This window comes from Octopus sinensis, linkage group LG1 (assembly GCF_006345805.1).
Source record: "Octopus sinensis linkage group LG1, ASM634580v1, whole genome shotgun sequence".
Taxonomy (NCBI): Eukaryota; Metazoa; Mollusca; class Cephalopoda; order Octopoda; family Octopodidae; genus Octopus; species Octopus sinensis.
In genome coordinates this window covers 140,783,546-140,809,050 of record NC_042997.1, presented here as the reverse complement: position 1 = coordinate 140,809,050, position 25,505 = coordinate 140,783,546, and the positions used below count along the sequence as shown (strand labels likewise).

At 36.3% G+C, this 25,505-nt stretch overlaps 1 protein-coding gene across 4 annotated transcripts in view; it reads right to left on the bottom strand.

Annotated features, from left to right (window-relative positions):
- LOC115210661 (paladin) overlaps window positions 1-25,505 on the bottom strand; it is a 137,032-nt gene that overhangs the window by 72,965 nt on the left and 38,562 nt on the right. The window contains exon 1 of one of the 4 annotated variants that reach the window (XM_036505411.1): window positions 25,397-25,505. This exon is cut by the window's right edge and continues 19 nt beyond it. The exons of 2 other annotated variants lie outside the window; for them this stretch is intronic. The gene's annotated coding sequence lies outside the window, so the exon portion shown is untranslated. Of the gene's footprint in view, window positions 1-23,885; window positions 24,062-25,396 lie in introns of those variants that run through there. One more of the 4 variants, XM_036505415.1, reaches the window with a different exon arrangement.

Here is a 25,505-nt window from a genome sequence, read left to right as displayed (position 1 = left end):
TTATTATTATTATTATTATTATAACAACTATTATTAATTTAACACCGTATGATCTGCAATCTAGATTTTTAATCCTACAATGCATGTACATGTTTATTTATGGATGCTAATATTTATATATGTGCATGCAGGGCAGTGAGCTGGCAGAATTATTAGTGCACCAGGCGAAATGCTTAGCATCTTGTCCATCTTTGTGTTCTGAGTTCAAATTCCACCAAGGTCAACTTTGCCTTTCGTTCTTTCAAGGTTGATAAAACAAGTACCAGTTGAACACTAGGGTCAATATGATTGACTTAACCTCTACCCCAACATTGCTAGCCTTGTACCAAAATTTGAACCCACTATCTATGTATGCATGTAGGTATATATGTATATGTGTGAGTGTGTATATAGATATGTATGTACATATGTACTTATGTATGTAGTCTTAAGACTATAAATGAATGTGCATATTGTAAAATAATTTTGTTTCTTGGAAAGTGTTAATACTTAATACACACACACACACACACACACACACACTAGTTAAGTGAAAGAATCTTCCACTTTCAGAACATTGATATCCAGTAAGCTACATTACATTACTAATGATAGTGACCTACTAACCTGATAGAAATTTAAGCCTTTAACATTTAAACTGACCGTATCCAGCCCAAGTATTCTATCTGCTTTATGTTCAAACTGGCCTGGCCTGACTTGTCACACCTACCCTACAATGTCATTCTAAGAATAAACAACCAAACTTTCAAAGCTACAAGATAATGAATACCATAAATCCTCGAGTATAGTCCGCCCTTGAGTATAATACGCAGGGGATTTTTAGGGGGCTGTACCTCTGAAAAACCTAAACCTTGTGTATAATATGCACCCCTTCTCTAACTTGAGTCAAAGAAGTCTATATAACGTCCTTGGTTTGTAAAACTGTATATGGTAACGTCCCTTATTATTATTGTATATATAACATTATGCAAATGTGTAGCTTTTTTGTGCATTTTGTTTGCAGAAAATAAAGAAATAACAGTAATAATGTTTAATAAATGTTGCTAACTGCAAGTTATGGATGATTTAAGGTATTTTCGCGCCCGACATCACAAAATGTGTCTCAATAAACATTGCCGGACAACAAATAGAGACTCGGACATTGCTTAGAAAATAATTTTCATTTTTAACCTCGTATATAGTACGCACTAGGGATTTTGACCTTTAAATTTTGGGGAAAAGATGTGGATTATACTCAAAGATTTACAGTAATTAATTCAAAATAATGTGAATAAAATAAGCATTACATTTGACAGAGTAATATGAACAGAAATGGGTTAAATGCCATGACTGGTATCACTATAGCATTGTGCCACTGGACAAGGTACACGATTTTGTCTGACCCAGTGAACTTAACTAAAAAAGAAATACCTACTTCTACTACTGGTGAAGGTAGTTAGCCAACTGTAAAACATAAGATCCTATAATTCATAAGAAAAATATCTAAAACTTCTTAAACCATTTCATCCATGCTTTTATAGGGAAGTATGGTTACACAACCATGGAAAATGGAATTTTAAACATATCAGAGAGAGGTACATTAAAAATTTAAAACAAAAATTTTTTAAAGTGTGGAGTGTGGTAAGAAATTTGCTTCCCAACTACATGGTTTTGGATCCAGTCCCACTACCATGGTACCTTGGGGCAAGTGTCTTCTGCTATAGCCTTATGGAGGTGGTGGTGGTGGTGGTGGTGGTGGTGGAAGTGGCAGTGGTGTTGATGATGAGGAAGAGGGAGGAGGAGGAGGAGGAGGAGAAAGAGGAGGGGGGAAGAGAAAGAGGAGGAAGAGAAAGAGAAAGAGAAGCATGAAGAGAAAGAGGAGGAAGAGGCAGACTCAAAAAATAAATTCTGGGAGTGATTTATTCACCTAAACCCTTCAAGGCATGCTCCAACCCAATGACTGAAACAAGGATAAAATGTGTATGTGTGTGTGGGGGGGGGGTGAATTAGTAAATGGCGGCAAGTGAAAATTTAGTAAATAGAATTATAAGTTTGTATACTGACTCTAGAAAATAGTCTAATATTATGGCACATAAAACCCCATAATGGAAAAAAAGGCATTAGTAGATAGACAGACAGACAGACAGTGGATAGAAAGATGGATGTATGGATGGATAGATATATATATACACACATGCATACATATATGCATACACATATATACATGCATATTTACATACATACACACATACATACATACATACTTACATACATACATACATACATACATACATACTTACATACATACATACATACATACATACATACATACATACACACACTTGCACTTGACAATTTTCCACCAACCAAGTTTCACTCACAAAGCAATGGTCAACATGAAATAATAATAAAAGACACTTGCTCCTCATGCTGCACAATGGTGTTGATTGAACTTAGCACCTTGCGATTGCTAAGTAAACTTCTTACCCACACAGCCACGTCTGTCACAATTATTCATTTGTTTTCTGTTAATTTTTGTTTTATGACAGTAAGCTCATCCCTGTAAACATTGGCCATGTGCCAATATTTACAGAAGTGGTGTGTTGTAGATAAAACAAGAGATGTGTTTTTAGGTGAGTGTGGGATGGGATGTTGTTTTTACAACCGTTTCCTCCACGTGCATGCATGTACAGTACTGCGCATGCATTTAAGATGGTTTGTTTGTGAAAGCAATTGTTTATACAGCTGAATCTCTTTGCTACACCTAACTAGCCACTCAGCTGGAACCTGTTTTCCATTCAGTCAGGCAAAATGAAACAAACAGCTGAGTGATGTGTTTTTATTCAACAGCACAATACAATGACTGCAGATGCAAGATTTTAAGTTGTAATTAATTGACCAGCATCTTAACTTCATAACCACAGGCTTACTTCAGTTTCAGGCTTCCAGATCTGCTCACAAGACTTTGGTCAACTTGGGTTATAGCACAGGGTGGGGCAAAGAGTATGAACGTTTTTGAAAGGGCTATTTACTCAGCCCCAGTGGGAGGGACATATGTCCAACAGGTACCTTTCGGTCGGTGGTGTCTTAGCATTTTTTTCTTTTCAGGTGAAGCTATGATGCTGTGGATGATAGAGCATCATGTGTTTGCCTATAAAAGTGATGTGAAGAATAACAAGTCTGTCATAGCAGTTCAGTGTGAGTTTCGGCACCCCTTTAACATTCACTGAAATCAGGCTCAGGGAGAGGGTTAGTCATTTACATCAATCCCAGTGCTTGACTGGTACTTATTTTATCGAGCCTGAAAGGATGGAAGGCAAAGTTGATGTTGGCAGAATTTGAACTCAGAATGTACTAATGATTCTGCCAGCTCACTGCCTTCCGTTATTCATACATATTAGCATCACATATTCAGTAGAGCAAGCTCACCTCATATCTTTACAACTTTTGCACATCTGCATTTACTGCCAATATTTCACTATCAAGCCACATCATGCAATCTGTTCTTTAATCAGAAAAAGAATCTCTTTGTTGCCTGCAGATATAATGGCTCTTTAAACTTAAAAATACTTATGCATTCTGAATTCCCTCTTCCACTGTAAATTTAGTGACCTAAATAACAGAAGCTAACAACTACTTTTAGGGAACCTTCTGGGCATATTAAAGAAATTTTCTAATTGCTCCTGCACATCTGCTGCATATCAAGTCCATCTTTTCTGTTAGCCAGCTTGTGATTCCACAGTATCTCTTATGCACCCATAATTTACAACAGGCACACTTTATGGCACTCCTACTTACTCATTTTTGCATGTTAAGCAAAGCCATTTCCCAGATGGCAGTCTAAATTCTTACTTTTTTCTTGCTGACTAAAACTTTTATCTTTGCTAAATTCACTTTGATACCTCTCACTTCGAGGTTTACTTCCCCATTTGCAATTTGTACCCTAATTCTTCAATGGTTTCAGCAATGAGAACTAGGTCATAAGTACACAGAAGCTCCCATGAGCAGCTAGTCTCAAAATTCTGCTATAGCCCCAAAGGGTTGAGAGTTGAGCATCAATGGAGCCCTACCTGTGTTCTTTACCAAACTTATTAGCTCTCACCTGTCTAACAGCATCACCTATGTGCCAAGCATTGTTTTCACAAGGTCTTCAAATTACATGTATTTTCTTAGCAACTACCAAATCACAGAACATAGTGGCCTATCAAAACCTTCTCAACACAACAAATGTTAGGAATAGTAATTTGCTTGTACCTAAGGAATTCTCCTGTAGTTGCCTCACAAGAAAGAGTACTTCAGTTTGGATTTGAATCTTTCCCGGTTCAAATCCAAACTACGTTTCAACATCATTATCATCATCGTTTAACGTCCGCTTTCCGTGCTAGCATGGGTTGGACGATTTGCCTGAGGACTAACAAACTAGGCTCCAATCTTGATCTGGCAGAGTTTCTACAGCTGGATGCCCTTCCTAATGCCAACCACTCAGTGAGTGTAGTGGGTGCTTTTATGTGCCACCAGCACGAGGGCCAGTCAGGCAGTTCTGACAACAGCCATGCCCAAATGGTGTTTTTTTTACATGCCACCTGCACACCAACACAAGTGCCAGTAAGTCAACGCTGGTAACAATCACGCTCGAATGGTGCATTTTACGTGCCACCAGCATAGATGCCAGTTAGCTGCTCAGGCAACGATCATGCTTGGATGGTGCTCTTAGTGCTCCACTAGCACGGATGCCAGTCATCAAATTTGATTTCAATAAGCTAATTTTACTTCCTAATTATTTATAACTCTCTCCATTACTTTCATAATTTAGTATGTCAGTTTGAAACCTTTGTAGTTGCTTCCCTCTCTCTCTCTCTTTCTCTCTCTCTCTATCTCTCTCACTTTCTCTATCTATCTCCCTTTCTCTCTTTTTCTATCTCTCTTTCTCTATCTCTCTCTTTATCTCTCTTTCTCTTTCTCTCTCTCTATCTCTCACTTTCTCTATCTATCTCCCTTCTCTCTCTTTCTCTCTCTCTCTCTCTCTCTCCCTTTCTCTCTCACTCTTTCTCTAGCATTTTCTCGTTCACTAACCTCTCATAACATTTTTATATTTCCTTCTTCCTGGAATCACTGAGGGTGAATCAGTTCACTAAGATTACAAAGAGAATTCTCACAAATGACATCTTGATTCATACTTACACACTGCTTTGCAACCAAAATACCTCACACCTCTGATCCTCATATTACAGAACATTAGCAGACCTCTCACTTTCTGCTTCTCCCCTGACATGTGGCCATTCTTTCAGCTACCTGATATTATTACTCTATGCAATAACAATAATCCATATTACACAACGAAGGACTGCCTATATACCAGGAACAGTGTTACTTGTTAAATACATACACTTCTTTGGCTATGTTCAAAATAAAGTATTTTAGCTGCATGGTAAATGTTCATTCACTAATATTCAACAACTATTGACCCACAGATGCACTGTTTGTCCTCTCTGTTTATTGGACTGCTACTACAACAGTCTCTGTCATTCTGAATTAGAAAGCTGCATAGATCCTCCACCCAGAAACCAGGCACACCCACCTCTTGGCCTTTCATCAACTAACAACCTAGAGATGTTTAAAGCAAACATCAGTAACACCTACTGACACAGTCTGTGTGGGCCTGCAAAAGGTCACAAACACGTCCTACTTTCATCATCAACTCTTGGACCTTACCGTCTTGAACCCAACAACTCATGGAGCCAGCTTACATGGCAACTCATGGAGCCAGATTTCATGGCAAAACTTGTAAGTGACTGAGAACACAGCAATCTCCCTAGATGGGATACACGTCCATTGCAGGGTTACTCATTTACTGATAAATGGACTAGAGCCACGTGAAATGAAGTGTTTCGCTCAAGAACACAATGCACCACTTGGCCCAGGAACCAAAACCATGATTTGTGATTATGAGTGCAATGCACTAAATACTAAATACTAGGCAACATGCCTTCCTACTTTGGTTAACTAATATACATACTCTCTCTCACTCTCACACACACACACACACACAAATGAAAACCTTGTGACTGTAAGTGCTAATGTCCTCTCCTGCAGCAAATGGCTTAGTCAAAGATACCAAGATAAAATTCTGAGATCCCAAATAGAAATTTTACACGTTCAATTCTATATTCAAGTTACTGGGTGTAGAACTTGTCAGAAAGCTATGCTGTTAATTTGAAAATATGAATAAAATTTTCCTGTAAATGACACTATAAATCAGGCTTCTAACCATAATTTAAATATTTTCCCCTTTGCCCTATAAAAAATAAATGAAAAGTCAGCATCTCAGTATGCTAACTAGGTTTTGTTTTACATTCAAAATTGAATTACATTTTATTCATATATTTATTTATTTATATATTTACATAACTTAGATACATCAGACTACACCACTCTTAATATTAAAGATATATTTCTTTAATCAGTCAAGTTACTGAGCCAGAAAACTAATTAAATTATTAGCTTAGAAGTGTTACTTATGTATCAAATTTGGGGTCTAGTTTTAATTTATTTTCTTTCAAATTCTTAAGTTATAAACTGTACATTTCTAAATATCTGTTCATTTAGGTGAGCTGGCAGAATCATTAGCATGCTGGGTAAAGCACTTAGCAGCATCTGATCTGTCTTTACGTTCTGAGTTCAAATTCCGCCACGGTCAACTTTACCTTTCATCTTTTTAAAAAAAAATAAATAAATGCGCCCTTTTTTAAAGCCAAGCCAGGGCTCATGGGCCCGGTTTCCAAGGCATATGTGTTCCCCAGCTGGATGGGACACCAGTCCATCGCAGCGTTACTCACTTTTGCCAGCTGAGTGGACTTGAGCAACGTGAAATGAAGTGTTTTGCTCAAGAACACGTGTCGCCCAGTCCAGAAATTGAAACCACAATCTTACGATCATGATGCTGACATAACCACTACGCCACATGCCTCCACCTTTCATCTTTTAGAGACCAATAAAATAAGTACCAGTTGAGCACTAATGGCTGATGTAATTGAATTGCTTATTCCCAAAAGACAGCTGACTTTGTGCCAAAATTTAAAACTAACATTTGTTGACTTAGGAAACTGAACTGTAATAATCCTTTCAACTATAGGCACAAGGCCTGAAATTTTGGGGGAGGAGGGGCAGTTGATTAGATCGACCCAGTATGCAACAGGTATTTAATTTATCAACCCCAAAAGGATGAAAGGTAATGTTGACCTTGATGGAATTTGAACTCAGAATGTAAAAACAGACAAAATACTGCAAAACATTTCACCCAGCATGCTAACGATTCTGCCAGCTTGCCACCTTAGTTAAACTGTAATAATACTAACTAAATGCCTTTTAGTGTTTAATTCCAACTCTCTACATTCTGAGTTCAAATCTTGCCAGGTCAAATTTGCCTTTCATTTCTCCAGAACTATTCTTTTAGTGGTTTCATTTGATGGACTGTGGCCATGCTGGAGTACATATGAATTTCATAAATTTGCACAGGATTAACCAGGTTAATTTTCTCTGTATCATTCCAATTTTAAAATATGTACTGCTGAAACTTGTACATAAAATAAATAAAATACCAACCATTCATGGCTTGGTGCCACCATTGTATACAATTTTGGATCATTCTGCTCTGAGTTCAAATCTTGCTGAGGCTGGTTAAAAAGAAGTGCAGGAAATATACTGAAATTAATTCACTGAGCAAGGTATCTAATTCTACTTGTTCCATCATCATTTAACATCCGTTGTCCATGCTGGCATGGGTTGGATGGTTTAACCAAAGCTGATAAGCTTGACAAACCATCCAACCCATGCCAGTATGGACAACAGATGTTATATGATGATAATGATGATGACATGTGTGTGCGTGTATATGTATGTATGTATGTATGCATATATATATATATATATATACTTTATTTAAAGCAGCAGAAAATTTTCTGCTGCTTTAAATAAAGCATATTACTCTACCACTGGTATTTGAGTACTCTTTTTTCCACCTTGTTTCACATTTATGTGTTTACTCCGGTATATATATATATATATATATATATATATATATATATATATATAAGTATGTGTGTGTGTGTGTATGTATGTATGTGTGTGTGTGTGTGTGTGTGTGTGTGTGTGTCCCATCATACTGGATGTGGTACCTTGTCAAACATCACCTCTGAATCAACAAATGGTCAGCAATAGTGGTTTACTCTTAGCCAAATATTTCAGGAAAAATATTTGGCTAAAAGTATTCACTGGGAAGATTGAATCTTTAGTTTTCTTCCAAGCAGAAAAGCTAAATTGTATCTCATCTAGGTCTACTCTTTCCATGGTGTTTCATAAACTGATGTAGTGGTTTGATACCTTTTTTCACTTTTGTAGCAGTTTACGATGATAATAGCACACCAGTCATTGAATATAACACCTGCCTGCATAACTTGATTAACTGTCAGAATAGTAATCATGTATCTATGTTTCTCAAATATATATATATAACTGGCACTCCATTGGTTACGATGACAAGGGTTCCAGTTACTTCGATCAAGAGAAAAGCCTGCTCGTGAAATTAATGTGCAAGTGGCTGAGCACTCCACAGATGTGTGTACCCTTATCATAGTTGTCAGGGAGATTCAGCATGACACAGAGTGTGACAAGGTTGGTCCATTGAAATACAGCCACAACTCATTTTTGCCAGCTGAGTGGACTAGAACAAAGTGAAATAAAAATGTCTTGCTCAAGGATGCTGTATATATTTCACCTGATGACAGCTCAAATTCTGCATCATTTTGAAAGAATTTTTTACATTTTCTATTAGTGCAGATGCATAAGTAATTTATTTTTTACTCTTTTACTATCTTTTACTTGTTTCAGTCATCTGACTGTGGCCATGCTGGAGCACCATCTTTACTATACATATATACGACAGGCTTCTTTCAGTTTCCGTCTACCAAATCCACTCACAAGACTTTGGTTGCCCCAAGGCTATAGCAGAAGACACTTGCCCAAAGTGTCACGGAGTGGGACATATTAAATATGATTATATAAGTTATTTACACGTTTTTTTGAGTTATGAAACAAATTTTTCATGATACTTGGATTTTTTATTATTAAATAAAGATTCATCTAAATATTTCTCTGTCATTTATGAGTACACACACACACACACACACACACACACACACGCACATATATATTTAAGCATTTAAGCAGTGACACTGTTGTCAATATGCCCGCTGAAAATCAACTGCTACCTTTGCACCTTCAAAGACATGTGATATAAGTGATCCTTTATAATAAAAAGACAGGTTAATGACAAGAAGAGCATCAACATCTGGCTATAAAAGAATGCCCCACTAAATATTTATATCACTCAATGCTTGCATAGGATGGTTTACTAACTGGAGCAAACAAGTTCACAGTTGTGTGCCCATCTTACCTCTTTTCATTCAACCATATTTTTTAATTGTGTATGTGGGTGTTCAATTAAACAAACTGGAGCTCAGGAGAATAACAAAATGTCTGAACTAAGATCTGAATTTACGACCATATGATCAGTAGCAGTCACATATTTAGCCTTGCATTACTTAGTTTATAATATCTGAAGTCATCATCATCATCATCGTTTAACGTCCGCTTTCCATGCTAGCATGGGTTGGACGATTTGACTGAGGTCTGGTGAACCAGATGGCTGCACCAGACTCCAATCTGATCTGGCAGAGCTTCTACAGCTGGATGCCCTTCCTAATGCCAACCACTCCGAGAGTGTAGTGGGTGCTTTTACATGCCGCTGGCATGAAGGCCAGTCAAGCAGTACTGGCAGCGATTAATAAATAAAGAAATAAACCAACCAAAGCTGGCAATAATATGTGATATCCAACATCAAATGTCTGTATTTTGACAAGTTATCTGCAATTAGTAAAAGATACAAGAGAAGGCTTTTCTTCAATATAAATCCAGTATTTCAAAGAAATGCTATAGCAGTGATGATGAGGATTGAACTGAGAAGCATAATCAGTCCATTGATGTATCATCTATCTATTGATGTATATCAAAGTGAATTGGTAATTCATCAATTCTGATTTTTAACATTTACCGTTCAATTCCAGCTTATATGGAAAAACAGACATTAAAACCAATACAATTTTGTTAATAGTTTTACATGTTGGCAAGCTTTTCAGTGATATTTCTTCTAGGTCAGGGATGGGCAATTTACAGCCCACAGGCTGCCACAGAGTTTTATGTGGCCTGTGGAAGCATTCAACATTCATTTGTCTCATTAAATTACTTGTGCTGGCTGATGTGTAATTTGCACATAAATAAATTTAATGAAACCTTTTCTGAGTACACTATTATTTTAGCTTTATTTATTATTATTATTATTATTATGTAATTTACACTGTACATTAAATGAAAAGTAATGTTAAGTAAGGAATACGATCAGTTATAGGTGTGGCCCTCCACAAACCACAGCCTTCTCAAAGTGGCTCCAAGCCAAAACAATTGCCCACCCCTGTTCTAGGCACATAGCCACACTACACCTCACCTAGGTCTACTTTATCATGGATCAATTGTGCTATGACTATTTCTGGATCCTTCATAAACTGAATTATACTATGTTCAATATAAATCTTTTAACTTTCACTTCTTTCCAGTCATCGGACAGTGACCATTCTAAAGCACCAGACACTGAAAGGTTTAATCAAACAAACCAACCCCAGATCTTATTTTTTTCAAAGTCTAATACTTATTCTATTGGTCTCTTTTACCAAATTGCTAAGTTACAGGAATGTAAGCAAAAACCAATACCAATAGTCAAGCAATGAGGAGAGACAAGCACAAACACACACACATACATATATGCTCACACACATATATACACACACACACACACATACATACATACATACATACATACATACATACATACATACATACATACATACATACATACATACATAAATACATACATACATAAATACATACATACATAAATACATACATACATACATACATAAATACATACATACATACATACATACATACATACATACATACATACATACATACATACATACATACATACATACATACATACATACATACATAATACATACATACATAAATACATACATACATAATACATACATACATACATACATACATACATACATACATACATACATACATACATACATACATACATACATACATATCCTGTTATAAATTTGAGTGATGTTTTTCTGTCTGTTACGTTTTTATGTTCATTAACTCCTCCTAGACCATTGGTGCAAGGACAATGAAACTCAAACCAGCAATTTCCCTAATCCCAGGGAATGTCCTAAGGGATGGGGGGGGGGTCTATTTTTTTTAAGGGCTACCTAATTGGGGCCCCAATGATCCCCATATTTTTACTGCATTTTAAACTGAATATATGGCATTGGCGACCAAATCAGAGCAAGACAATGAATTTCATACCATGAACTCCCAGGGAGTATTGTAAGGAGGTTCAATTTCTGAAAGGCTGCTTAAATGGGGCCCCTCTGACCCCTCTATTTTTACTGCATTTACCTCGCTCCCATGCTTATTGATTAAACTATAATCAGCATCAGTGCTTAGCACATTTTCAGAAGTAAGTTTGGGCATTCTAAATACGTTCACGTACATTCAAATTGAGATAAAGAGTTATGACAGGTATGTTTCAAATGTGGTAGTGTAGATATTTATATTTTGTAGTTTATGAAACTTATGTCTAACATATATATATATACTAGCAGTATCGCCCAGCATTGCACGGGTTTGTTTTGACCCTTTAGAATTGGAATTTTCGAAAAGTAAAAATTTTGCATTATGTAGCTTGTTATTCTCTTTAAGTGAACATTTTTTTGGTTGAAATACACCGAAAAATGGCAACACTGCAGTCAAAAAATCATAAAAAATAGGGATTTTCATAGAAAACAGCACCTTTTTGATGTAAATAATTTTTGGCGTTAACATGGTCCGATTTGAATTTTTTCTTCTACGGAAGTAAGAGCAAGCCTTCTTCTATCATACTCTCAATTTTGGTCAACTTGTGCTGCAGGGTCTCGGAGGAGATAGTGTTAGTTGAAGGCTACCAAACCTGCCATACACAGACAACTCCAGCTTTATATATATAGAAAGATATAAATGTCCATGACAGGTTTCCACACAATTTCAATCTACCTACTTCACTTACAAAGTATTTGTCAGCCTGGGACTACAGTAGAAGACAATTCCCCAAGGTGCCACCTAGTAGGATTGAATTGGAAACCACATGGCTGCAAAGCAAACTTCCTAACTGCCCAGCCATGCTTATATATCATTGAAAATTAATTATATTAACCTGATTAAATCAATCTCCATCAACTAGTCAACAAGGGATTTGGAAGTTTATGGCTCTGTTCCACTGCTTCAAATAAAAAGTATATAAGTTACAAATACAAAAACAAAAAAATAGAGATGTTACTAGCAAAATTGAGCTTTACTTCAAATCCCCGTCCATTCTTAACTTTTCTGTAAGCCAGAACCAAAGGGTTCCTTCTGGGAGGATGTTTTACTATGAAGATTTACTCCATATCATACAATCAAACAATTAAATGCTTAAAGCAGATCACATTCATTTGAAACAGATACAGCTTTGAAACAGATAACAGAATGGCTAAGATATAATTAAATAAAGATTATGCAGAAGATATCAACATGTATCTAAGACAAGAGATAAAATCTGAGTGGGTGACTTCAACAGCCATTCCTTATACATATCTCTATGCAATTAACTAGTTTACCTAATAGATCAAAATTAGTAAACTTAATTAATCAAGTGGAATTTGTCTAGTTTCACAAATTTCATTTCATTCTTAACTAAGAACAAAGCCACAATGATACTGTCAGGTGTTTTCAATATTGGAATATAGTTTAGTTTCAGCCTTTTTATAGCTCACTTTCAACTTCTCTCTCTCTCTCTCCCTCTCTCTCTCTCTCTCTCTATCTCTCTCTCTCTCTCTCTATCTATCTATCTATCTATCTATCTATGTGTGTATATATATATATTATATATGTGTGTGTATGTGTGTGTATATGTGTGTGTGTGTGTGTATGTGTGTGTGTGTATGTGCAACAATTTACTTTACAGCCCTTCACATTCTTTCTCCCTCCTGCTCTAATTCTGTTCTTTCTGTTCGCCCCTCTCTCTCTCTCTCTCTCTCTCTTTCCCTTTCTCACTCTCCCCATCTCTCTTTCTCTGTATGCCATTTTCTACATATTTCCCTCTTTCATCAGTCCATATGGAATATTTAAATCTCACATTATCTAAAGCTGTTCAGCACAGATGTCTTTAGAAGTCTCCAGGGAATGGTTTTTTTCAGAGTGCAATAAGAGAAGCACTACTTCACATGCAACAGCAGAAACAACAACAATAACAACAATAAATATAAAATGAACTTTTTTTTTAGAATCATGTATCTGAGACATCACAATCTTCTAAACTTGTAGTAATTTCTACCAAATACTGATGGTTAGTGATATAATTTTGCTAATGAGAGTCATAGGAGACAGAGGTTGACAAATTATGTGGAGGCATAAAACTGTATTTACTGAACTGGTTCCCTGGGGAAGAGGAACCCTGGTGCAGTTAATTGTCATAGTCTTTTCAAATGGCTAATAATGTGTGTGCACGCCACTACTACACACATTGGAAAGCATTGTACAACCAAGTACTAAAGAAGAGAGTCCAGTTTGCTGGACATTGTTGTAGAGCTGAAAACGAGGCAATTTCTACTCTTCACCTCTGGAAGCCATCTACTTGCAATACCAGAGGGCGCACACTCTCCTACTCTGATGTAATCTCCAGGGATACAGGCATCCAGCAACAGGACCTCTGTAATGCTATGATGGACCGTGAAGTCTGGCATAGCATGGTAAATTCCATTGTCTCGACCACGGTCGAACAATAATGATGATGTTTTACTGAATATAACAAATAAAGAATTGAAAGCAAGTTTCAGAAAGAGGTGCAAAACTGCATACAAGGAGTACTGAAAAGTTTCTTATTTCTTTATTGCCCACAAGGGGCTAAACATAGAGGGGACAAACAAGGACAGACAAAGGGATTAAGTTGATTATATCGACCCCAGTGCATAACTGGTACTTAATTTATCTACCCCAAAAGGATGAAAGGCAAAGTCGACCTCGGCAGAATTTGAACTCAGAACGTATCGGCAGACGAAATACAGCTAAGGATTTCGACCGGCGTGCTAATGTTTCTGCCAGCTTGCTGCCTATACTGAAAAGTTTCTGGCTTTAAGGGTATTGTGAAAGGCCTGGTTGGAGGCCCAATCTTCTGAGTTCTTTTACAGGGCTTAGAAGAACTGAAGGATCACTGCAATAAGTGTGTGAATCTGAGAGCAGAATATGTTGAATAAAATCATAATTAACTGATCCTTCTGTATTTTCTTTTACCCAAAGCCAGGAACTTTCCTGCATCCCTTCATATATATTAATTGTATATGCTTTGGTGAAGGTGCATGGCCTAGTGGTAAGCATGCTGAGTTCATGATCATAAGGTCATAGGTTTGATTCCCAGAGCATGCAGTGCATTGTGTCCTTCAGCAAAGTACATCATTAGCTAACTCAGCTGAAAATAAGCTGTTGCATCCAACTGTTGGTGCAGCCCTCTCCCTTCCAGCTGTCACATCCACGGTGCTCCAATGAGTCAAGAGAAGGCAGGGTGAGAAGGAGTGGTTGAGAAGTTTGCCTCCCAACCATGTGGGTTCAGTTCCCCTACATAACACCTTAGGTAAGTGTTTTATACTATGATCCCAAATTCACTAATATCTTGTAAATGGATTTGGTAGATGGAGACTGAATGAAGCCCATCATATATGTGTATGTACACTATCTTGACATCATGAGGTAGTTGTAAACAAGGAATTACCATCATACAAGCAATGTTGTTTATTTCCAATCTTCCACAAAAATATATGTCAAGCCATGAAAAAATCTTACACTGCTAGGAAACAGAAGTTTAGTGACAAGAAGGCATTTGGCCATAGAAAAATTTGCCACAACAAATTTCATATGATCCATGCAAGCATGGAAAAGTGGATGTTAAACAATGATGGTGATGATGACAACAATAATGATGATGATGATGATGGTGATGATGATGGTGATGATGATGATGATGACGATGACAATGATGATGATGATGATGATGATGATGATGACGACGACAACGATGACAATGATGATGATGATGAAGATGATGATTCATATGATCATAACAGTGAAATAACTGTTTGTGAGTATCTGTTCTTTTGTCTATAAGGTCACTACCCTGCATAGTTCTAAGTCCGCTTTCAAAGACACTGACTATTTCATTTACACTTTCAAGAATGCAATTTATTGTATAAAATGCCAGCTTTATAGTGTCCGGTATACAAACGAGACTTGTCACAAGCTGACTAATTGGTTCAGACAGCAGTCTGTTTGATGTGTGATGCAAGGACACTGGAGCATCTACTCCTGTTTCATGTCATTTTAAAGCCACTGACCACTCCTGATATCATTTTGCTCTTTGTCAACTTCTCCTTCAAGATGACCCAATATGAATAATGAATAATGAATAATGAATAATTTTCAAATTGGGGTCAATGTCCAGTCTTGTTCGAATTGGTATTCAACTAGTATCCGTCTAACATATTCTCATCTCCTTTTCTTCCCTACCACACACACACATGTACACACACAACTTACACATACTCACAGTATTCATTACTTTTACTAACCTATTCACACACACATATACAATGTCAATGTCATCTACAAACAAGCTTTCTCATTCAACTTTCGAGCCACTTATTTGCACATACATACTGCCACACTTACACACACACACACTTGTCACAACTATCTACAGTTATTCATTCAAATCACCTGCTCTCACACATACAAAATACCACACTCACACTGATACTTTGATACACACACATACTTAACATCACTGCTTGCAGCTGTTCTGCCATCACTCGCACCCTCAATACACACACACACACACACTTTCTTTTTCCTTTCACACTTGACCATAGTTACTCATCATCCTTCTCTACTCTCCTCCATCACTAGAAACCACACTCCCATTACCATTATCCTTTATTAATGACTTACAAACGACGTCGTTATCATCATCATCATCATTTAACATCTGCTTTCCATGTTGGCATGGGTTGGACGTTTTGACAGGAGTTGGCTAGACAGAAGACTGCACTATGCTTCTCTGTATGTTTTGGCATGGTTTTTTTATGGCTGGATGCCCTTCCTAACACCAACTACTCCACAAATTGGACTCAGTGCTTTTTTTATGTGCCATCAGCATAGATGAGGCCAATTTTGGCATGGTTTTTTTTTACAACTGGATACCCTTCCAAATGCCAATGACTTTATAGTGTGGACTGGACACTTTTGACATGGCACCAGCACTGACAGGGTCACCAAATAACTTGCAAGACAAAGATGCTTTGAGAGGGAACATGGCATTGGCAGAGGTGATCTTATGCCAGATGATGAAAAGTTAGAGTGTGACAGAGGGACAGAAACAGGTGTTTCGCTGCAGAGGAAACACATAGTTACTCAGTCAAAGAGAGAGGAGTGTAAATTTTTCTCTCACTGTTTGCTCACTATATTTCAATTTCTGTCTTGATAAAGGGCTTTAGCTCAAAATGTTAATACCGTCACCTTTTCCACACACAGCTTAATAACTGATTCTGTTTATTGCTGTTATTGTTTGCTTTTCTAAACTATTTCTGAACTATTCCAGAAATAGCTAGCAAAAGCACGCTCATTCAATATGGTCATTCCAAAGACAATCAAACTGAAATACTTCAAGGATCCAGCAAAGGCATTCCATTTGCAAAGTGTCTAACACCTCTAAATCAAGAGAAATTTGATGTTAATGACAGAGACGATCAAGACAAAGCTTTTGATGTGTAATGAGTGTGGATAGGTACATCCATGGTGGAATAGTTAAGAAGTTTGTTTCCCAGCCTCATGGTTTCAGGTCCACTCTCACTGCATGACATCTTGGGTAAGTGCCTTCTTATACAGTTCCATGCCAATCACAGCTTTGTGAGTGGATTTGCTGAATAGAATCTGGAAGAAGCCCATCATATATATGCAACTGTGTGTGAGTGTGTGTGTGTGTATGTGTGTGTCAGTGAGTGTGTGAATGTATATATGTACACATGTGTGTATGCACTACCTTGACATCACCTGTCATATAGATGCACATGTGTATATGTGAGTTTGTGCTACCATGTTTTGACATCCCTTGATAGTTGTAAATGAGTGTCACTGTCATACAAGCAGAGTCATCCATTTCCAATATTCTGCTGAATCCTATCTGGCCATGGGAAAATATTACCATGTTTGAAAACAGGTGACAGTTGGTGACAGGAAGGGCATTTGGCTGTAGAAAATCTGCCACAATAAAACTCTGTCCACCCATGCAAGCATATAAAGTGGATGTCAAAACCATGATAATGATGAATCAAATGTTTTGTTGTTACCAAACACACTAATGACAGAGACTAAAGACTGATGATGCTAAGTTAGTTTTACTATGGCAAGCTGGCAGAATCGTTGACACACCAGGCAAAATGCTTAGCAGTATCTCATCCAACTTACACTATGAGTTCAAATTCCACCAGTGTTGAGTTTGCTTTTCATTCTTATGGAATCAATAAAGTAAGTACCAGCTGAATACTGGGGATCAGTGTAACTGACTTACTCTTCCTCAGAAATTACTGGTCTTGTACCAAAATTTGGAACCAATATGTAATGATGTAGCTGAGTTTTTCTTTATTCTATATGTGAAAGATGGAAGGTACTTTTAAATATAGTAACTAGTTCCAATTGTTCTCTGTAGCAAGTGGTTTAGTCTCATCAATCTTGAAGTTGGCATTCACTTGTCCTTTTATCATGTACTTGTTTCTGTCAATGGACTGCAGCCATACTAAGGACCAAATTGATGGCTTTAGTCAAACAAATCAGTTCTAGTACTTATTTTTAAGTATGGCACTTATTCTATCACTCTCTATTGCCAAGCTGCTAAGTTACAGGGATGCAAGCAAACTAACACTATTTGGTGGGGGAATAACACATACAGAAAGACACATACATACATATGTACATTAAGCTTGCATAAACTTTCCATCAAACAAAGAAATTCACTCACAAAGCATTGGTTGACTCAAGGCTATTGTAGAAGATACTTGTCCAAGGAATGAACCTGAAACCATGTGGTTGCAAAACAAGAGTCTTAATCACGCAGCTGTGTCTGTGCCCTGAAAACTCTTTCACTGATATTTCAATAGAAATTAGGTCAAACAACTACCTTAGCTTATTCAGTTAACATAGTTTCTAGGTAGCAGCTCTGAATTTTATTTATGTCACAATAAGCCAACAAGGGAAACTCTAGCCATAGCTCAACCTGTTAGAAATATCAGCCAAACCTCTCTCATATTACATCTTATTGTCTTAAGGAAGGAAGGACAGATTGGATGTACAAAAACAAGGGATGATCACAGATGAGATGCCTTTGATATAAGCTGGCCTGGAGCTGAATGGCAAGAACAACAACAAAATTAAAAGCATTTAATCAACATTCTTTTCCTGTGACCTCTTGTGCAAAGTACAGCAATTATGTTTCAACTAGCTAAAAAAATAATTTCAACATGAGAAAAACTAAATATTTTCTCACCTTTGTCTTATAGCACGAGCCCAGGTGAAGCCAACCGCAGGTGTAGATCTCGGTGGTAGTAGCAAACATTCGAACTATATATAATAAATTAGAGCTCACAAAGTTTTCGAGTCATGAAATTCTTATGTGAGTGCAACTTCTTGCAAATGCACAAGTGATGCATTTTGAGAAAGGTTAATTCTTATAGAATCAAATTGCAGTAAAAAAAATATGTCATAGCTTTTATGCAAAATACTCAGAGAATGCATTATTCAGCATACCAAATTTTAAAATAAAAACAAAACAAATGATAATAAAAATAATTAAAAAAACAGGACACAAATTATCACTTTAGAAAACTGGTTGGTGTAAAAACAGGACTTTGCAAACAGGAAAGATTAAAACTCTATCTGTAGAATCAATTAACATAAGTTTTCCGACATATGCTAACACTGAAAAATACATGGAAACTCATTGTGTGTGTGTGTGTGTGTGTGTGTGTGTGTGTGTGTGTGTGTGTGTGTGTGTGTGCATGTATGTGTATATGTATGAGAATATATATGTGTGTGTGTATTTATATACAAATATTTGTGTGTGTGTGTATGTGTGTATACATCATCATCATCATCATCATCATCATCATCATCATCATTTTGTGTGTGTAGGATGGTTTGGTAGGAAGAGGCAAGTCAGGAGACCACATCAAGTTCTACTGTCTACTTTGGCATGGTTTCTACAGCTGGATGCACTTCCTGATGCCAACCACTACTGAATGGACTGGGTGCTTTTTACATGGCACTAGCAGCAGTGAGGTCATTAAGTAACAGGCAGCGCAAGACCCCTCTACTAGAGTACTGAGGGACTGAAAGGTATTCTTTTATTTCTCTATTTGTTTCAGTCATTTGACTGCAGCCATGCTGGAGCACCGCCTTTAGACATGCAAATCAACCCCAGAACTTATTCTTCATAAGCTTAGTGCTTATTCTATTGGTCTCTTTTGCCAAACCACTAAGTTACAAGGATGTAGACACACCAGCATCGGTTGTCAAGCGATGTTGGTGGGGAACAAACACAAACACACAAACATATATACACACACATACATACATATATACATATATGACGGGCTTCTTTCAGTTTCCGTCTACCAAATCCACTCACAAGGCTTTGGCCGTTCTGAGGCTATAAGCAGAAGACACTTGCCCAAGGTGCCACGCAATGGGACTGAACCTGGAACCATGTAGTCTGTAAGCAAGCTACATACCACACAGTCACTCCTGTGCCTATATATATACATACATATATACCTTCTATTTTTTCTTGTTTCAGTGATTAGACCATGGCTATGCTGGGGCTCCTGCTTGGAGAATTTATTGTTGAATTAATCAAGCTCAGTACTTAAATTTTTTTAAAGCCTGATACATATTTTTTTACAGAATCATTAAGTTACAGGGATACAAACATATACAAACATACATATATATATATATACACACATATATATATATATATATACATATATATACATAATCAATATATGCATATATATATATATATATATATATATATATATATATATACATATATACAAAAACATATATATATATGCATACATACATAAACATATATATATACATAAGCATATATATATATACACATATATATACATACATTCATATAAAAACACAGATATATATACATACATTCATATATACACACAGATATACATACATACATATATATATATCCATGGGTCAGTGGTTAGAGCATCAAGCTTACAATTGTGAGGTTGTGAGTTCAAATCCCGGACCAGGTTGCATGTTGTGTTCTTGAGTAAGACACTCGTTGCTCCAGTTCACTCAGCTGTAGAAATGAGTTGTGACATCACAGGTACCAAGCTGTATCGGCCTTTGCCTTTCCCTTGGATAACACTGGTGGCATGGAGAGGGGAGGCCAGTATGCATGGGTGACTGCTAGTCTTCCATAAACAACCTTGCCCGGACTTGTGCCTAGGAGGGTAACTTTCTAGGTGCAATCCTGTGGTCAGTCATGACCGAAGTGGGTATCAGCAGTATATATATATACACACACATACATTACATATATATATATATATACACGCATATATACACATACATTATATATATATAATATATATATATATATATATATATATATACATATATACAAAAACATATATATATATATATTATATATATATAATATATATATATATACACATATATACACATACATATATATATATAATAATATATATATATATAATATATATATATATATAATACAAATAAGAAAATGAAGAAACAATTTAGTTGGTTCATCAGCTTTCGGATACTAGGGTATGGGTATATCCTTTAGTGATGAATCCATCCATATTATCTCCATTTTTCCAACGGTATTCATTTTGAGGGATTATTATACTATACTTAAATATATTCACTTATACTAGCAATACTCCAAATATTGCATAGATAATTCATACACATACAAGTATTAGCAATAAATATTCCTCATATAATTAATTTTATAACAGCAAGTTAAGGGTTATGAATCCAACCCACTAAGGGATAATATTTATCCAATATACTGTTGGTATAATACCCAAATTCTTAAAATACAAATGTTTTTAATTGCAATGCAATTAACTTATTTATTGTATTTTATTGGGTGAAGATAAAGAAATAATTTACCATTAATTTATAATACAAATAAGAAAATGGAGAAACGATTTAGTTGGTTCATCAGTTTCAGATATTAGGGTAAGGGTATATCCTTTAGCGATGAATCCATCCATATTATCACCATTTTTCCAACAGTATTCATTTTGAGGGATTATTATACCCATAACTTACTTGGTATTTATATATATGTATATATATATATATATATATATATATATATATACAAACACACATACATATATGTATATATATATAAATATAGTAAATCCCAGAAAGAACAAACACAAAAAAACAACAAAATGAGGGCATGGTACATGTAATGTATTACCAGATGCTCAGGAAAGAAATGAAAAATGGTTTTATGTTTCAAGCACTCTTCTTGGGAAACAGAAGAAAGTCCAATAGAAGGGAAGAAAATCGCCAATGATTCGCATGTGGTTACATTTTGAAATATATATATATATATATATACACACATACATATATATATATATAAACACATACCCTAACCCATCGTATATATGTGTATGTATATATATATATATATATAAAACGGATGCTAAATGATGATGATGATGATGATGATATGTATGTATGTGTGTATATGTTTGTGTGTCTGTGCTTGTCCCCTCAACATCGCTTGACAACCAATGCTGGTGTGTTTACGTCCCCGTAACTTAGTGGTTCGGCAAAAGAGACCGATAGAATAAGTACTAGGCTTACAAAGAATAAATCCTAGGGTTGATTTGCTCGACTAAAAGCGGTGCTCTAGCATGGCCACAGTCAAATGTCTGAAACAAGTAAAAGAGTAAAGAGTAAAGAGAGTATATATATCTATCTATATATGTATATGTGTGTGCGTGTGTGTGTGGATGAGTGTATGGATGAGGGCAGCTGTATGAAGAAGTGTTGCACTGTAATAAAGGAGGAAACCTGTGGAAGAGGCAGACCCATGAAGACAGGGGATGAGGTGATGAAGCATGATCTTTGAAAAATGGTTTAATGTTTCAAGCACTCTTCTTGGGAAACAGAGGAAAGTCCAATAGAAGGGAAGAAAATCGCCAATGATTCGCATGTGGTTACATTTTGAAATATATATATATATATATATTATATATATATATACACACATACATATATATTATATATATATATAAACACATACCCTAACCCGTCGTATATATGTGTATATATAGAGACCATTACAGATATACCATACTTGAGAAGACTTATCGAGCCAAGTGAGATTGTAGTTGTGGCTGATGCCAATGTTGTGTAATTGGCCCATTAAAAGCAACCTTCAATCATTGGACGATACGCTGTGCTTGTGAAAACCTGTTGAACTGAGGGAAATCGTAGTTGTGGTCGATGGATAAATATTACAACAGGAAAGTCATCTGGCTATAGAAGATCTGCCTTAACAAATCCTGTCTGACACATGCAATTATGGAAATATCGACATGAAAATGATGATGACAATGATGATGATGATGATGATGATGATGATGATGATGATGATGATGATGGTGGTGATGATGATGATGATGATGATGATGATGATGATGGTGATGATGATGATGGTGGTGGTGGTGGTGGTGATGATGATGATGATGATGATGGGTTTCTTTGTGGTCGTTCAGGCAGCAAGAAATAGTAGGCGAGTCCTCCAAAATTATACCTTACTGTCTTAGCAAAGGACACAATGGACAATGGATCCCAGATGTACTTACTGTCTTGGGAAAAGACAGGATGGTCACTGCTAGAACGTCTTTGACCATACGTCAGCCCAGTCAGAGCAAATCTGGCACTAAGAAACATCTCGAGCAAAAACGAGTCTCTTACGCTCTCACTAAGCCTGCTAAAATATAGCAGTCACCCTCAAATCACATCTTGTCGTCTTAAAAAGGGAAGGCCACGCTGAGGTTTTAAATGCAGATATTGTGGCTTAAATGCATTGTCTAAATATATGACAGGATTGTCATGGCTGGAATGCCTTTGATCATAGATTTGATCCATGTATGTTAATATGGGTTTAAGAAGTAAACAAGCGAACAAACAATTCTGCCGTTCTTATCGCGTCATAAACAAAAAGTTAAGAAGTATGTAGTTAGGGCAGGTTTTGATAAAGCGTTGGGACTTTTAAATAGAAACATATCTACCGCATAGTTTAAATATTAATGATGATTATAGTGATGATGATAGTGACGAGAGTGTTGGTGATGAACGAGCCAAGTTCATTGCTAAGTTTCGCTTTTCGCGCTCGAACCTAGTCCGTTTTTAAGATCAGTTCAACACATAGACCAACCGAGACATAGACAAACAAACAATAGATTAGCAAGTTGATAATATGTCTACAGGTGAGAATATACTATGTTAAAATCTAGTCTAATTTCAACGTGATATCAAATAGTAAATATATAAGGGAAAATCATTCTTACGTAAAGCCTCAACATCACCAATATACATTGCAAGACATTCTTTCCATCAAGCGTCGACCGCAGATCACAACGATTTGAAAAGCTTCCAACAGTATCGTTTCTCAGTATCATTCGACCAATGTTGTCCTTTATCGATCCCAAAGGGTTAAATATCGAAGTAAAACTTCGAGAGGATTTGAATTCAAGATATAAAAAGGTATGTAACTAAATACTGCAAAGCACGTTGTCCGATGATTAAACGTGTCTGCCAATGTCCCTGGTGTGTTTATGCGAGATACAGAGCCAAGAGCATACACACACACACACACAAAGGCCTTCGTATATATATATATTTACCAATATATATACATGAATAAATAAATATAAACACACACATACCCACACACACACAAACACACAGAGTAGGAACACAAGGTTGAAAAAAAGATAACGAAGGTTCATATCGAACCATTAAAATCAAAACGTCAATCAAACACGGAAGCATGCACAAATTTATATAATACACTGACACATACACATACCTACACACATATATCCACATACACACCCACGCACGAACACAAAAAACTTTTTCGTTTTATGTGCCTACATTTACGTCGTTATATATATTTATAATATAATAAAAGATTTCTGTCAAAAACCACCTCTATACTGATCGGTGTGGTTTTAAACAAGGAAAAAAAAAAGAGAGACAGACAGACAGACAGAAAGAAAGCATGAATGTTTAGCAAACTGAAATGAACAAGAGTCCAAACATAAAAAGACGCCTGGACGAAAAACTGAGACAAACTTTTAAACACAAGCATTAAGAAATGCAGATTATAATTATATATTTGTGCAAGTTTTTGGTCAAACAGAACTTGCAGGGAAAATTAGATCTTACATAATTAGAAGAAAGTGACTTATTGGCCGAGAAGTTTGATAAATGCCTATACACGAAACTCTCTGCCCTTGATCCACTTTTGAAACGATTAAGAAAAACGACGATTATACATATTTGTATATAAAAGAAAAATTATGACAGGAAGAGACACATATGTGCAAGCATTATACTCTGTTTATTTCAGTATAAATATATACATACATACATACATATGTGTATGTGCATATTGTCTATGCAACGAATAACGAAAGATTGCCTATATGCATATGTACAAGTATATATAGCGTGTGCATATATGTGTACGAGCATATATATGTGTGTGTGTGTGTGTGTGTGTGTGTTGTGTGTGCGTGCGTGGAAATGTATGTATGGATGCATGCATGTATGTATATATATATATATGTGTGTGTGTGTGTATGTAGAAAGCAATTACACTCCTTGCGTATATTTGTTTATATATACTCACACACACACTTCTCACCCTCAAACGCAATAACAGTGTACATAAGTTAGGCTCTACTACACACGTCTTAGGTTTTTTTTTTTTATAAATAGACACAGTCGCAGGTCTTTTCTTTTTTTTTTTCTTTTTGTTAGTATTGTAATGTCCTGGTCCACTTTCACTTACCTGGATATGACAGATCACGAGAGTAGTGTGAACTGGTCACTTGCATAGCGCCGAATGAACGAGAAATATATGCCGCTTGTTAATATATAGTGCTGAGATCGAATCCTTC